Source organism: Manis pentadactyla, chromosome 4 (assembly GCF_030020395.1).
Source record: "Manis pentadactyla isolate mManPen7 chromosome 4, mManPen7.hap1, whole genome shotgun sequence".
NCBI lineage: Eukaryota > Metazoa > Chordata > Mammalia > Pholidota > Manidae > Manis > Manis pentadactyla.
In genome coordinates, this window is record NC_080022.1 from 46727293 (window position 1) to 46743110 (window position 15818).

Genomic DNA, 15818 nt, shown 5'->3' on the forward strand with positions numbered 1-15818 from the left:
TTTCTTCAAGCAAATTTGTTCTCTGGCACAACTATCAATATCCCATCTGATCTGGAAATGCCCCACACCCTGGTCGTCTCCGGCTCCTTCTGCTTCAGAGGCTTTGCAGTTCTGATCCTTCTCTTGCTTTCTTCTTATCTTACAGATCTCCCCTCAAATGCCACTCCTTTAATATGGTCTTCCCAGGTCACCCAACCTATACTGGCTCCCCCATGTCCCTCCTACTAGTTATTCTCTGTCATTCGATCTCTATTTACTTTAATTTTTTCCTCTAAAATCCTCCAGTATTGTGTTCGCACATTGTCGGTGTAACCCCTTGAGGGCAAGCAGTTTTCCCTATCTGTTCATCTCTATACCCACTGCTGGGTGGGGTAGATGGGTGGGTGAATGACTGAATGGATGGATAGATGCATAGATGAATGGGTGGATAAGTGCAACACTTACTTTACTGTTATATGAGCCTTTGGAAACGCAGTTAGCCTCCTGGGCCTTGGTTTCCCTATCTATGTCGGAAGACAATATTTAAAACTCCTCCCAGTGTAGTTATAAGTAAGTGTAGCGGGTATCAAGACACCATTTATTATTTACTTTATGCCAAGAAACTTTTCCTGCTGGTACTTTGTTTCATTTAATCTTTAAAACAACTTTATGAGGGGAGTATTACTATCCTAATTTAAAGATAAGAAAACTGTGGACAAAAGCTTGAATCCCCTCCTGGTACGTGTGGAACCTGCTGTCCAGGCGTATTGCCCAGACCTAAGCCAGTACTGTTTCTACTACATTACTTGTCTATAAGCCAGAAGGAAATAGTGCCTCTCTATATATTTCTATGCCAAAGAAATATGACTAAAAAAGGAACAGGAGTGAGGGAACAAGTGAGGCATTGTGCACATAATTCAGTTCACTGTGTATTAGTCTGTGCCTGGAAAACAAAAAGCATTTCCTAAGCTAGTGGATTTTAAAAGAGCCTAAGTTTAGATCTATACATATATCTTCTATTTTTTTAAATAAAATCTTTTGCATTTTATTTGCAGCATTTGTTTTGAATCATCTCTATATTTGACAATCAGGTGCCATCCACCTTCCTACTCACGTGAAGAGTTTATTTTCTCTTGGAGAGAAATTACCCGATAAATGCCAGGCTACAGAAGGTGTTTCTCCGGCATCAGCATCTGTCTCCTTGGCAGGCTCCTCAGGCAATTTTATTGGTAGCATTAAAATGGCCAGGGGGTCAGTCAGAGCTCAGCTGCCCACAGGCTCTCAGATGTCCAACTAGCCTCTACCCAAATGACTTAAAAAGAAGAAATACGCTTGGACCTGCTTGAAAAGTTGAAGACTGGCCAAAGCCAACTCTAGGTCAGTGAAGAACCATTTGGGCCAATCTTAGTGCCTATTGGAAGCCAAGAAATTCCCATGATCCTCTTTGCTAAGCTGGCACTAACAACAGCCTGTAAACAGGCAATAAGGCCCCCAGATTTTAAGGGAACAGGCAAATACCTGCTATGGTATGCAGTCCCTAAAATGGCCCCCAGCAAGTCCTGCCTTTTGGTATTCATGCCTTTGGTAATTGCTTCCCCTGAGTGAGAGCTGGACTTAGGGGCTCAACTAATAATTAGAATACAACAAAAGTGATGTCACTAAATAAATTAGCCTACAGAAAGACTCTGAGTTCCTTCTTGCTGGGGATTTCCTGCCTTCTTGTTTGCCTGCTCTGATGGATGTTAGCTGCCACATTCATGAGCTGCCCTATGGGGAGGCTCCCAGGGCAAGAGACTAAGGGAAGCCTCTGGTCACCAGTCTGCGAGGATCTGGGCCTACCAGCAGCCACTAGCATGGGGTTGGAAACAGATCCACCTCAGGCAAGCCCTAAGATGAATGTAGCAGACCTGGCCAATACCTTGATTTCAGCCTTATGGAAGATTCTAAGCAAGAGCACCCAGCAAAGGCAACCCACTGCAACTGTGGAATAATAAATGCTGCCTTCAGATGCACAGTTTTGAGGTAATTTGTCATGCAGCAATAGTTAACCAATAGGTGTTCTTAAAACAGAGAACAGTATTTTTTAATTATGTTAATACAATTACCTCTTTCAAATCTGTTCAAGTATCACTTCCATGGGCCTGACACCCTACTGAAAATTACAGCTCACTTCTACCCCCATTCCCATTTAACCATACACTAGAAACACTATCTTTGAACACTTTGGTACTCAAAGTGTGATCTTTGAACCACTAGTATAGACATCACATGGGACTTGTTAGAAATGCAAACCTAGAGACAACTCAGACCTAAAGCTAAAATCTGCTTGACAGGATTTCCAGCTGATTTACAGGTCCATCAATGTTGGAGAAACACTTTCCAACATTCTATAAGATTTTCTTATGTATTAAATGTTATTGCTTTGTTTTGCTTTTTAATATCTCCCACCCTCCCCCAACCCTAATAAGAAGTGAGATATGGAAGTCATTGTTTATCTTGACTTCCGCCTGTTTGGAAGTAACTAGTCAGCTTTTGTAAAGGTAATCACAAAAATGAGAGACTTAGAGGGACTATGCTTATGCAAATTTTACAATCAATGTCACTTTGATCCAATCTCATGTGAACTGGGTTTCTATCTCTTGAAGTCAGGGCTATTTCCAAATGACAAGGGTCAGAGCCATCAACAAATGCCACACTTTACCCCTCAGTTTGTCACTGGTGATGGGCTGACTGAAATCTCTGTCCTAGCTGCAGCTTACAAAATCCCAGGGAAGATTTTGATTGGTCCTGATGCATGATTTGCATACTCCCAGACCAATCGATTGTATCTATAGAGTTGGAAGTTAATGCTAATTCCAATCCAACCATGCAATTGAAGCCATAAAGAAGCATCTCCAGAAATAGAAAACTGGATTTTTTCTGAAGAAGGGGAGAGAAGTGTTAGGTAAACAAAATACCAGATGTTCATTGCATTTAACAACTTTATGCCCTTAAGGTGTTATTTCTCTGCCTGAAATACCCTACATAAAAGCCCTGACATTTCCATTACCTCTGTTTACCTCCAAAAGCTCAGCAAGTTCCTATCCAGCCTTTCAGAATAAATTTGAAAGTTGACTCCTCTGCGAGGCTCTCCCTAATTCCAAGCAGAGGTAAAAATGCTTTCTCCACTAATACTACTGTATTCTTCTACTCTCTATTGGAGAAAATAATTATTATAGTATTTATGACATTTGATTCAGTATAAATGCTTTATTTAAATTTCAACCTTTTATTACCAATTAATATGTGAGCCTCTGGACTAAGAATTGAAGAGATGAATCAAGGATTGGGCTTTGCATAGTGTTTTTGTATACTGCATGTTTATTTTGACATGATCTCACCATCACAGTTCTATGGATTCTCTACCTACCCTTCAGGGTAGCAAAATTTGCCAACATTCTGTTAAAAAATAGGCTCTTCCTTCAAAAACTGACATGCAGACTCCATGTCCACCTGTTCTGCTTTTGTCCCAATTCTCCCAACTCATGTCCTCTAACAACTGCAGGTTAAAGGCCTCCATGTCATTAGCACTGGAGATCCCTATCTGTCTCTCCATCTGGGAGACTCTCAGGAGTAGTAACAGATCTTATTGAATCACCTTGCCTTTTTAGAAATGTTGTGAGGCCCCAGGGCTGCTGCTAATTACTAGACCTGTTACCACTGTGTGTGCTGTGCCCCTTCCCCAGAACAGCTTGTTTGGAGAGCAGAGGCGGAGGGAGGCAGTGATAGAGATGGGCGTCTTCATCCTGCAGAGCTCACCGTCCATTCCCAAGAGCTGGTATCAGTAGCTAAGGATTGGGGGAGGGCAGATTTGGGTCAGAATCAGCAGCTGCAAACAAGAACAATTGGCTGACTCTTCCATGACAGTTTTTCTACTCGCATATTTGGAATCCAAGCACTTCCTCTATGTCACTCACTAATGAAAGACGCCTGCTTAGGGTAAGGCATCTGGAAGGCATTTATAGCCCTGATTCTCCTGCTCCTTTCTCTGGATATTGCCCATTTCTTACCAAATAATTGTCCCTTCCCCTAGGATTCAAGTACTTCATGTGACCTCTATATGTAGAGAAGTGCTTACATTTTCATTGGTACCCTGACAGCAGAAAGCTTTTTAACCTACACTGCCCTTCTTCTTGCCTACCTTCCTTAAAAATGCTGAAAAAGCCAGATACTTGCTTTCTTGGCCTCCCTTCTGGCTAGAAGTGGCAGCATGATCCAGTTCTGGTAAATAAAGCATAAGTGGGGATGAAGTTACCTTGCTTTGTGAGAGTTCCTTCTGGGGAATTGTTTTTTGTTTGTTTGTTTTTTGCTTTTTGTTTCTTATTTGTTTATTTTTACCACTAATAAAAATTAAGAAGAAAAATAATGAAAGCTCTATTTCACCATCCTGACTGTTCTGGCTTCTTCCTGTTTTCAGCGAAGTTCTATGAAGATGTGGTACTTGTTTCTATGGCAGCTATCCTGGGACCAAGAAGCAATTACTCTAAGGATGACAGAGCAGAAACAAAGAACTTGAGGCCCTGATAACATCTTTGAACTACTGACCTGATCTTGGGACCACCCACCTCTGACTCTTTGCTATATGAGATAACAAAATGACTTTATTCCTTAAGTCACCGTTAGTCAGGTTTGAAGTTTTCTCTCACTAATAGTTTCATGTCTCACTGCAAGTTTCTTATGCTATCACTCTTAATATAAGTTCACAAAGCAATTAAGAAAAGCACAGATCTCCACATAAATGTACATACATCCAAGTCTTGCCTACAATTTCAGGAGCATCACAGACCCCCTGCAAGCTCACCCATGGACACCCCCAAACCCATTAATCCTTGCTCACGAAGAAACCTGTCTAGAGAGGATGTATACACACACTACGGAATTGTATAATGAACACTGATACATACAATAAGGACCCCAAGACATCTTTAGTTTCTGTGTTTCACAAGACCTGAGTATCATCCTCAAGATCATAAGTGAATGCTTACTGTGATGAAGATCCCCAGGCACTTTTCTAAGCAACTCTATAATTGTATTCAATCTTTAAACCCTAGGCGGTAAGTGTTACTATTGTCTCCACTTTACAGGAAAGAAACTGAGGCTCAGTGTAACTAAGTAAATTACCCCAGGTCACAGTGCTAATAAATGGTGAAGTTAAAATTTAAACCCAGACAGAATGTCTACACAGTCCTGCTTTTAACCCCTATTTCATGCTGCCTCGATGCCGTACAGGAGAGAATGTATATGGTGAGCAAGTAGCTTAGTACAGTTCAGAAACTGCAACAAAATGGAATGAAATATTAAGCTAAAACGTTTAAGGGTATCAGCTGTACATTTTAATTTTAAAAATATAAGCTTATATAAAAATATAAAAATAAATAAAATATAAATACACATAATTATATTATTTAATATTTCTAATACAAAATACATATAAATATATTGATATTAATATAGAATACAAATATACTAATAAATACAAATATACAAATAATAAAATATAAATTTTAAAGGGTATTAGCCATATATTTATTTTTTTAATGCAAGATTATATAAAAATAATGAAAATAAAAAGTTCTTATAGGGTGGCTTGACCTGAATAAAGTAGACAACTGAGTATCCTACTACACTATTCCATTTGTGGTACCTTCAGGTTTATTTAGATTTAATAACTAATCTGAATATAAACCTCAGGTTCTTATCATGTGTCAGCAACCACTGGTTTAGGCACTTTACGTGCATTATTTCACTTTAACTTCATGATAAACCTATGGGATGGGCTGTATCACCATCTCCGTTTTTCAGGAGATGAACCTGAGGCATATGACAGTAATTTGTAGGACACATTGCTAGGAAGTAGCAGTGTCCAGATAGCAACCCAGGCAGAGGCTTTACCTCAAAAGACCATATTATACTTACTTGATTTCTGCATTTGACCTGCATAGTCCCAATCTACTATCTAAAAATTCACAGAAGCATTCACATTTTACTGAGGTTAAAAATCAAGCTTCCAACATGCAGGAACAGTCTACACCTTTCTATTTAGGAAGCAGGATTCACAGTTATCCCCATGGCTTTGAGTTTCCAAGAGCACACGCGAAGGAGTCGGCCCACACTGTCCCCTTTTCAGTCACTACCTGAGGAATCTTATCACCCAATGGCTTCAGCCCTCACCTCTTGGTAGAGCATGCTCCAGTCTACATCTGCCATCCTAAACATCCTCAGCTCCCAAGCTTTCTTGTTCAGCTCTCCACAGGACCTTTTTCATGTAGATGTTGAAAGGTCACTTTAAATCTAGTGTCTAAATACACTTGCCATCACAGGATCTTAGGGATGAAGGGACCATAAAAGGTGGGTGGTAGAGTATCAAGATTATGAGTTTTGAAGTCAGAAAGGTCGGGTTCAAATCCTAGCTCTGACCCCATTTCTTCTGTAAAATGGAAACCATAACAGTCACTTTCATCAAAACTGTAGAAGGATTAAAGATGCTAATGGATACAAACTTGCCTAGTATAGTACCTGCCACTTCATAGGCACTCAGTATACAGTAGTCACATTTACTATTATCATCAACAAAATTTTGTTCATCCACTGAATGCATGAATCTTTCCACAATATCCATGACAGATGGCCATCCAGGCTCTGCTAGAACATTTCCAAAGATAGAGAGCTAGCTCACTTGCACCATCTCCCCAGACAGCCGGTTCTATTATTGGACAGCTCTCACTGGCACAGAGTCTTTCCTAGGTTGAGCCAAAAGCTGCCTCCATGAATTCCACTGGCCCCAGCTATGTCCCATGGAGCAGCACAGCACAGTTCTGCTCTCTTCTCACACATCAGTCAGTCCTTCTGAAAAAAGCAATCATGTCCTCACCACATCCTTTCTTCTCGAGGCATTCATTCCCATATACCCCCTCCCATACCATGATTTCTGTTATCCACAATGCACACTACTTTCTCAAAGCATGGTATCCAGAGGAGATACAGCAGTCTGATACCTTGTGCCAGTGAACAATGCCTCTCCACTAATGCACCTGAAAATTATATTTTGGCCTTCTTAGTGGCCACATAAATATCACTGTTGCATCACTTCTCGGCCTTTTGGCTAAGATCTAGTATCTGTTCTTATCAGTTTAATATCTGATACATCCTCTATACAAGGACACAGAAATAAAAATTGTTTTTTAAATAAAAAATAAATATCACTGTTGTATCATCCAGGGATTGAACTGAACTAAACCTGTCATCTCCTCTCTTCCTATTCAAAGAGACTATCCTGAATCTTCCCTACCCCATCCCATTCCATGAAATCTGGGCACCCACAACCTGACATATCCTATAGACTTTGACTTCGGCCAACTGAGAACATTCTCAATCATTATGTTTGCCATCTATATTAATAATCATGCCTCAATTCTTCATCCAAGCTACTGATAATATTTTTCAATAAGTTTGCTTATTATGACCTCAAATGCAGCACTAAAGGCGTCCACTCAGGTTTGTTTCACTTTAAGAAACAAATATTCAGTGAAAGATACTATTATTAGAATCTCACGATGTATTAAGAGAGTCCCCACCTTTAAAAGGCAAATAATGAAATGATAATACAGCAAGGCATGTGCAATGATCGGGGAGAGCAGAAGGGAAACACTAGCCCAGAGGAGGCTCACACCTGTGCCTGCATATTAGCATCACCTGGAGAGCTTTTAATTGGCCACACCCCAACCATTAAATCAGAACCTTTATAAATCATATAAATTATAAACTAAATCACTACTGCATAAAGACCTCCAGGTGGTTCCAATGTGCAACTAAGTTTGAGGAGTAGGCTAGACCAGCCCAGTTCTTCTCAGGCTGTAATGTGCATATGAATCACTTGGGCTGTGTTAAAATTCAGATGCTGAGTCTGTAGGTCTGAGGCAGAGCATGAGATTTTTACATTTTTAATTCATTATTAAACAGAGATGCTCCTGCTGCTGTTTCACAGACCACACGCTGAGTGGCACGGCCTAAGACATACCATCTAATTCTCCTTAAATTCTCTCCAGTATTGCCTCCCTCTATATTTCAAGTTGAGCCTTTCATTCTGGCTCATTGAAAGAGATAAGCACATGGTGAAACAAATACAACCATGGTTTATGACAGAAACTGTGAGAGCCCAGAGAAGGCACCTAACCAGACAAGGTGGTGGTGGTGGCCGAGGAAGGCTTCCCGAAACAGCTCATGATTTCATTGAGTTATACAGAAGAAAGTTGCTCCAGACTCAGAAAAAACTGGGGGGAGCTTCAGAATCGTGGGGAGAAGAAAACAAAAACAGAGGGCACATTCAGGTGGCTTAGATTTCTTAGTCCTCACGGATTCTATCACTCATTTAACCATACAGCTGGGATTTTTCCCTTCTATGTTGATTTAAACCATATCACCAGAAGGAGACCATGACCTCCTCAACAGTGAACCGGGTTCAACTACATTGTATACCCTCAGGACTCAGCAGCCTGCTCACCAGCTACAGATCTGAGTATATTTGTAAAGTAATAAGGAATTACATTTTTTAATGTATTTTTCAGTCCCTATATGTTTTTTTAAGCACAGATTGGGGTTAAGAGTTAAAGTTATTTACCAAGACTTTGAAAATGATGTACGCCAGTGAGATCAGGGTGCAGAAATGTTACCAAGGGTAATTAGAAAACAGGAACGCTTCCAGGAGATGGGTCAAGCAGCGGAGGCAGATGAGGTTGCGGGAGGTTGGCGGGGTTTCTCTCTAATCTGAGAACAACACAGCCCAACCTGTTCAGATGATTGATTTGGAGGGAAAAAGTTACCTGTGTTCTGGGCAAATGAAACCACAAAGGGCTAAGAGAGAGAAAAGTCAGCCTGATTCAGTCAGACATTATAGTCAGCCCTGGTTAATGTGAAACAATTAATACAATCCATTTTTATGGAGATTAAAACATTTCAAATTAACAGGTCAATAGCAGTCATATGTTCCGAATTTAGGTGCCACCAGAGCCAGGTGAACCGTTACGCGAACCAATCTAAACTTCATTACAGAGGAGGGCTCCGATTCTCAGAAATTCACACTAAACTCAATTTGGAGTTAATCGCTCACATTTTTCTCTCATCTACCAGATATCCTAATTTAAAGACAGATCTGCTAGGCTTTCTTTTATGACAAAAGACACAGAGAACATGAATTATTCATTAGTAGTAAAGGTATCATTTTATCTGTTTATTTTCCAATTAGGTGAAGTCAGATAAAGCAGCAGTCAATAAAACCAAGAGATTTACCCCCATTGTATGGAATTACAAGTAGACGGTATTAATGTGGATCTAGGAGCTTATAAAAAAAGATCCAATTAGCAGTGTGCGTTGGAGAGAAGAAATCTAGGAAAATGGGTCTTGCTCGTAGGCCAGTGGCTCTGGGTGGCAGAGTTTGCAAGGGCCTGCACGTTGGTCCCCACAAGCCCTTCCTCCCTCCTGTCTCTTCATGCTGTGGCACTAGCCACCCCCACGCCGACATCCACCCTTACTTGCAGCCTCTAAACCTTTGTTCAAGCCCTGCCCAGGTTTAGCCATCTCTTCTCTTGGCTCCAGCAAACCCCCAGTTACTCTCTAGAGCACTGCTCCTCACTCCGCATCCAGGGTCCTCTCCCCTCAACACCTGCACAGCACGGCACTGGCTCCCCTCCGCGAGGATGTGGTCACTCCGTGTGGGTTTCAACTGATGCCTTGAAAACTGCTCAAGATCCGCGGCTGAGGTTTTTCCCCTGTCTGGCTTCAGTGTTCTGCACAGAGCAGGTGCTCAGCAAATGTTCACCCCCTCCCCAAAGAGGCCATGCACAACCTATAGATCCTGGAGTCAGTCCACTTCAGTCTCCTTCAACCCTTCCACTTTTACTTTGTAGTGAAGCCATCAGGAAGCAACCCTGACTTGCCTACGCTTCAGTTACAGGTTCCTTTCAGGCCAGCCTCGGGCAGAAGGCAGGTAGACAACAGGAAGGGAAAAGAACAGATCACACTCACTTGGCACACCTCTGCACACCTCTCTGAATCCCCCAGTGTTGCTGCAGCTAAAAAGGGTCAGTCTAGGTGCATTACACAATGGAGCAGTGAGGGACCAGGCCAGCATCAAAGTCAGCCCTGCTGCTTTGAGCAAATCACTTAACCTTTCAGAACCTAGGTTTTCCCACCTGTAAAAAGGGGTTAAGCCCCATTTACATCTAGGTTTGGTGTGAGGACTAATTGAACTGTTATATATACAGTGCTTAATATAGACGCTGGTACTGAATAGGTGCCATTATTGTAACAGGATATCTACATATTCCACTATCCTAGACTGGGGACTTCTGAAGAATACAAACCATGTCTTACTTACCACTTTCTCCCCTAGAACTCTGGAGTCAAGCTGCTATAGACTGAATGTTTATGGCACCCCCAACTCCCCTGCCAAAATCCCTATGTTGAAATCCTACCCCCCAACATGATGGTACTAGGAGACCTCCGGGAGGTGTTGAGGGCATCAGGGTGGAGCCCCTGTGAATGGCATTAGTGCCTTTACAAAAGTATCCCCAGACAGCTCCCACCCCTTCCACTAAGGGAGGACACAGACAGGAGTCTGAGACCTGCCATCCAGAAGGACCCTCACCAGAACCTGGACATGCTGGCACCCTGATTTCAGGCTTCCAGCCTCCAGGCTTGTGAGAAATGAATTTCTCTTGATTATAAGCCAGTCTGGGGTACTGTATCAGAGCAGCCAGAACTAAGACACAAGCCAATCATTGTAGGTAAATAGTTGTTGAAGTTAATTATTAAAGGTAAACTGGGATAAAGGGCAAGCCCATTAACTTCGAAATGTGGTTGGCCTCCCTAACCTTCCCACCTCCCAATGCCCCAACCGAGAGAACATACTCCTCCTCTAGAACACACATCTAGACATCATGGAATTCACAATTTCAAGACATCAAGACTTGGACCCTATTCTTTTCAAATCTGCAACAGGAGGGCCATTTCACCAGCCCATTACTGATCTTCAACCACACACTTTTTCTCTCTGACTCATGGTTTCCAGTTTCTAAAATGAATTTGAACTAAATAATTGCTTGGCTTCTTTGTAGCATTAAAGGTTTATGAGTTTATCATCACCTGCAATTGATTTTATTTATTCAATAAGCATTTACTAGAGACATCTTTGGGATCTACACTTCTGCTAGGCATGGGCATAATGATAATGAACAGGACCCATGCCCTGCCTCAAGACACTCATAGTCCAGCAGGGAAATGTCGGGGGATGATTACACTGCACTGTAAGTTAACAACTCTAGTTCCTACCAGTTTCCCTTCATATTCGAAACATCAAACTATACACAGTCCACCCTTTTCCTCTTCGCCCCCACACTGCCCAGTCATACTGTGGACATGAACTTCAGGACATCTAGGCTCAAGATCAAACAAAAAGGACATGTACATATTCTGTCTTATGCAAACATAAACCCCAAAGGGAGCAGGAAGCAATGGAGGGCAAAATATGACCTAATTCAACTTTTCGCAAGGTTGACTTCTGCAGAAATTAGTTCATTAGACATACTTGAAAATGGGGTGTCTGCACAGGTGACTGCAGGAAGTAGTTTAAGTTCCTCTCTGCTGCAGGACTTCTCAGAGCCTTTGATATCACCATGCAAACTGTGACTGCCAGTTGGGAAGGGCAGTCTTGTGCATGTAGCCCTTCAAATCCTTGTCAGCCACATAAAAATGTGCCTTGGGCCTGGAATGTTTCCTTCCCCAAGAGACAAAAAGCCCACACAGTCTATGTCAAGCTTTTTGTCCTGTGTGGGAACAACTTACCGCTTACTCAGTGTGTGCTCCTTTGTTACAGCATTTCAGATTCCATGGGGGAAAGAAGGTCAGGTCCTTCTACTGAGGCAGAGAAGCGTATGTGCAGGCCAAATGCCCTGCTTTGGCTATTAGGGGCAACCACCGGCCGTGGGGGACTGACACCATTTTGTTCTATCTCTTCTCTGTGTGAGTACAGTGTTGTTCCACCCAGTTCTTGACTGTGTTGTTTTCCTCAGTGACTCTGATACCAAGATGCAGCAGGCAGAGCGTTTGGACTTCAACCCTAGGTAGTTGGCACTGTGATGGTCTTTGGAGTCTTCCCTGGTACTGGTAACCAGGGCGTGGTACTCTCCTCAATACTCTGTCTCAAAAAGAAGACAGAGCAGGCAGCATCTCAGTCTGCCCAAACAAAATAACACAGACTGGGTGTCTTAAAGACATTCAGTCTTCACAGCTCTGTAGGCTAGGAAGTCCAAGATCCAGGTGCCAGCAGATTCCGTTTCTGGAAAAGATGTTCTTCCTGGCTTGCAGATGGCACCTTCTGTGTCCTCACATGGTGGAGAGAGAACAAGCTCCCTGGTGTCTCTTCTTACAAGGGCACTAATCCCCTCATGAAGACCTCACCGCTCTAACCTCATCCACATCTAACTGCCTCCTGAGGCCCCAGCTCCAATACCAGCACACTGGAGGCTTCAAGAGATGAGTATGGGGGTGGGAGGGGACACAAACATTCAGTTCCTAATAGGCAGCCTTTCTCCACACAGAGCCCTTTTTACAAGAAAAACTAGGTGGGGCTATGTGCCCAGGATCACATTTGGAGACATGCTGAGGAATCTGGAGTAGGAGCTTTCTGGGAGGATGGAGACAGGCAGCAGTCTCCCCCAGGCTTATACTCACACCAGCATTCTGCAGCGCTGGGTACCCTGCAGAGAGGAAGTTGTTGGTAACATCTCTGAGTGCGTGAATGCATCTCTGCGTGACCCATGGCAAAACCACCTTCCAGTCCTCTGGGGCCACAGATGGGGCCTATTCAGACCTGCTGCCAAACCTGGCCACTGAGCACCCTCAAATGGCTATCTCTGCCATGGAAGATGTCAGGAGGAAAAAGATTGAGAGATCAAAATGATACCATGTGTCAGACACACCTCCTGTGCCTTGGCAGGAGAGGGGAGATGTAAATGTGAAGACTTATCACATCAAGCCTGACAGGGAACTGAACCAAAATGGAAGGATTCTCGTCCTACAGCTGGGTAGATCCATAGTGGCCCCTTGAGACGTGAGCAGTCAGGTCACTTACTTTGCCAATGTTATTTTTCCTCAAAGCCAAAGAGATTGAAAAGTGGGAAAAAAATCCCCAAAAAACAAAACAAGAACATGGGGGATTGACTGATCTGAAATTCAGGTCCCACATTTTAGGTAGCTTTAGGATGTTTAAAAACAATCTTCAGTGATATGTATTTTTTTTAAATTGGGTTCTCAAAGGACCCCACAGGTCACAATTTTGGGAAGAAATCTCATCACTGATGAGCTCATACTACTGAGTCTCCTGGGTCTAAAAATATACATTTCTTGGCCTTACCAGGTTGTCTGCTACCCATGATGGCTGTTGCCTCATGCAGGGTGACATTTCTCACAACTGCTACTAACAGCAAAGAGCATAGATACCCAGCTTCTGAGCAATGTGTGGGCTTACGAGTTTTCTGGGCCAGATCAATTGAATTAGAGGCAGAGAAATGCCTGTCTCTGAGGAGGAATGGGGCTAGTGACAGGTCCTGGTTTAAACATCTGGCCAGAACTAGGATGGCACATGAGTTTTCATCTGGCTTGCCAGGCTGGATCAACTGGTAAGTGGCCGCCTGGAGTGCTATAGAGAGAGGAATTTTGAGGCTCATGGAAAAAATGCCATCACAGATTAAAGGTGTCCACATCGGATTTGAGCTCTGGTCTCCTAGATGCCAGTTACTCGGCATCCCTAGGCTGGAAGAATCCTGCCCATTTGCTCTGTATGTCCCAGTAGTGACTACTTTCATAAACCTCATTGAACTTATGCCTGTAACATTTGCTCTACCAGGTTTATTTAACATGTTTTAAAAATATGGACAGTAAGACCTTTATGAAGTTTAGATGATTTGACTAAGGTCACAGAACTAATAACTGGAAGTACCAGGATTCAATGCTAGGTCTTCTCACTACCAGTTCTCTCTGCATCCCACCAATTTCTGCACCTGAAGGCCCAAACAGGACCCCTGTCTGCCTCAAAGACTCAAAATTACTGGGGGCAAAACTTGGAGTTTGGACACCTGCTTGAAATAAAAACTGCCCATGTGGGGTATGAAAGATGAAATAATATATCTAAATATTACATGCAAGTTATGAATCAGTAGGTAAATTCTGGTTATTGATAACAAAATTATCAGTGGTAGTATTAATTTATGGAGAGTACTAACAGGCTGACATGAAATGAAATGAGGGCCTTAGGAAAAATTACTGATGTGGACAATACTTTAGGAAACAAATTCCAACCTGATCTTCCTTCTTAAGACATTCCTATCATCTCGGTACCCCACCTTATATATATAACTATATATAATAATACACTAATCATATATATGTTCCATCTGATATGTTATAGTTCTATAACGCATATGCTGTATTTATTCCACAACCTTCCCCAGCCTAGAACAATGCCCCCCTAAAGCCACTGGAGTACAGCATATAGAGAGCTAGACTCTAGTCAATAGACTGAGGTTAGTAAGCTGATTAATCCCAAAGTTATAAAAATAGTGTCCCAAAAGAAATGGATCCCAGGAAGCCTGCCTTCCAGACTCGTCCTGCCAGTCCATGAGAAGCCCTTTGAGGACACTCATACCATGTCCCCAAACATAAGCTAAAGGGACACAATTCCATATTGCTCTCTAGTGTTTGGATTCAAAGACAATGATAGATATGCTTTTATAAGCCAGCACTGCTATTCTATATTGGCACTAGTTTGAAGCCCACTTCTCCCTTTTCCAGGGTTGCCTTTCTGCTTTTTCCATATTTAAACCGTAATTCTAATTGTGCAGGCTTGATTATCTGCCTTTTTGAAACCTTTCTCCAATGTCATCAAGCAGTTTGATTCTTTATTATGTTAAGATTTAGCAATGTTATGTAGAAATCATTTTCATTAATTCCAGGATGATCTGAAATCTCTCTTTTAAAAAAAAAATATACATACCCATAAACACACACACACACCTCTACTTTCAGAGAACACTCATAACAGGGAAAGAAGGTGTCTTGAGTGCTCAGCATTAAATCTTCTGAATAGTGAAAAATCTACTAGTAAATAATCTGGAAGAAGACAATTAATAAAAATAACTAAATAATTGATGGTGTTATATTAGGTTAAAGTATAACATGTGATATTCATTAACTCGTCAAGAAATAGCGCTTGAGTTAAACCACATCTCTCAGATGAGCATTTCTGGTGTTAATTCAAAAGGCAATAGCAATCACTCAGGGGATGTTTTTAATGTTTTATGCTTTCATTGCGGTGGTGTTTATACGGTGTATACAGTGTTTATACAGTGGGGCAATAAGGATCATATTTAGGAAGGCAGGTAGGTGACAGCTAAGGCACTGAACTACAATCAAGTCATCTGCCTTCACTTAAGCAACCTGGACAGCTGCACTCTGGCTAATCAGCCTGGCTGAGAAAGAATTGATAAGCTTGCAGAAATTTACTGTAGTAGTAAAGGAAGGGCTTTCCTTTATCTTAAAAAATAAAATTAAAAAACCCCAGCAGTTGGTGTTTGTATTACATTTGGCTCAGAAGCACTCTTGCATATCATTGCGTTTTGTCACCGGGGTGGTGTGTGCGTGAACTACCCAGACTTCTGGAAGCAGCATGCTGAGCATAGCACACAATCTCTGGAGTCAGATGAACCTGAACTGGAAATCTCTGCTGCCCCCCTCACTAGCAGTAATCA

At 42.1% G+C, this 15818-nt stretch overlaps 1 protein-coding gene and 1 pseudogene across 5 annotated transcripts in view; one reads left to right on the top strand and one right to left on the bottom strand.

Annotated features, from left to right (window-relative positions):
* Window positions 1-15818, bottom strand: part of DAB1 (DAB adaptor protein 1) — a 1149186-nt gene that overhangs the window by 320355 nt on the left and 813013 nt on the right. The window lies entirely within an intron of this gene.
* Window positions 7101-7212, top strand: LOC118925486 (U2 spliceosomal RNA; annotated as a pseudogene).